We start from the raw sequence: 1,707 nt of genomic DNA, 5'->3' as shown, positions 1-1,707 counted from the left end.
GTATTCACGAGAATATCGTAATCGATAATCCTTTGACGTTTGGATCTAGACTAGTGAGCGAAGATGCCTGGTTCTGGACTATTTGGTAGATTATTCTGTTTGGGTTGTGGAAAAGATTTCCAGCTGGAAGAATCATGTCCGGTTCCTCCGGTTGGAACTCCAACTTATGAGCTCTATGTGAAACATGGCGTAGGCCCCATTGCATATAACGAAGTGTGGATCCACTACACCAGGAAAGACGGTGTTTTAAAATGGCCCCAAAATGGTAGTTTTGATACCGATATTTTAGATAATTTGGAAATTAAATTGTTTAAGAAGAAAGCCCGGCCGGCGATGTTTGACTCTTTCCGCTTATGGCGAAAGGAAGCCAAACAGAAGGAAATTAAGCTAGCGAAAAAGAATAAGAGAGAGAGAGGTATGTCAGTAATGCAAGCAGCTGTACAATTTAAAGATAATGAAGAGGAGCAAATGAATGAGCAATTGCACAGGCAGCGTAAGTTAGGGATTGACAAATGTTATCCAGCTTTGCCACATTCTAAGCAGGATGAGTCAGAAGAAAAGGAGAAAGATCCCTTAATGTCGCATTTGTTGAGTTCACCACCCCCGTATGCTCAAACTGCCACGGCGCCTCCCCAGCTTGTAAATATGCCACCTCCAGTGCATATACTGCAAGCCTTGCCGCAACCGCCAGTTGCTCTGCAACCAGTTCCTATTCCTGTAGCGCAGTCTTCCCAAGCGCCTCCAGTAGTGCTTCCAACTACCCCCGCACTTCCTGCGACTTTGCTTAATCCAGTAACTGCCTCCCCTAACACTCTTCCTTCTACCACTCCAGTACCTGTCTCTACATCCTCTTTTCTTCCCTCTGTTTTTTCTCCTGTTCTCGCCTCAGCTTCTCCTTCAGCGCGACAGCGTTTAGCTAATGTGGTTACTACATTAATGTCGCCTCTCTTTGGGTCATCTGGTGCAACTCCTGGTGTACAGCGTAAGCAGTTGCGCAGCCAATTGCCTAACCCCGATGAGAAAAAGGTAATAGATCACATGGCGCGTAGATGGATCGTTTTTCCTTCACTGTATGATGTGGAATCGGTTGTTAACACTTTCCATCAATGGGATGCCCCGAAACAGAGATATGTATTCGAGAAAATGTGCGAAATTCTCTGTGAAGAATTGGAGGATAGTGGTAGAAATCCGAACCCGCAGGAATTGTGTAGAGTGAGGTTCGATTTTGGAACTGGGATAATTGTGGACCGCGAAGTAGATAAAGCAGTTGCGGTTGTATTGTCCTTAAGGAATGACGATTGCCAACAGTCATTGTTTGAACACGAGGTCCTTGTGGGGAAAAAGGCAAAAGCGCGACAATACCCTATGAGAGAAGTTCCCCCGGTATGGAAGGAAGCGGTTGCAGCTGCCGGTGGTAACCCCGCTGTGGCAGCGCATTTCCAGCGTGTTTGGGTGCATGTTCCATGGAAGCGCTCTGAGGTGTTAGCACTTAAGCAGACATTGCCTGATCCCCGTAAAAACCCAGCAGGTTATTATAAAGAGTTGTCACAGACGGCAGGGTCATGCATTATGAATCTGGCCGACATAGACATGTTGTTTGGTAATGTTGTTCCACAGCCTCTATGGGGATCAATTCGTAATGCAGATCACGATGCAGAACTAGGGGATACATGGGCTAACATTGTTGCTGCTGATGCTAGACAAACG

The sequence above is a fragment of the Triturus cristatus genome, chromosome 4_1, assembly GCF_964204655.1.
Source record: "Triturus cristatus chromosome 4_1, aTriCri1.1, whole genome shotgun sequence".
Taxonomy (NCBI): domain Eukaryota; kingdom Metazoa; phylum Chordata; class Amphibia; order Caudata; family Salamandridae; genus Triturus; species Triturus cristatus.
Note: the sequence above shows the minus strand (reverse complement) of the source record.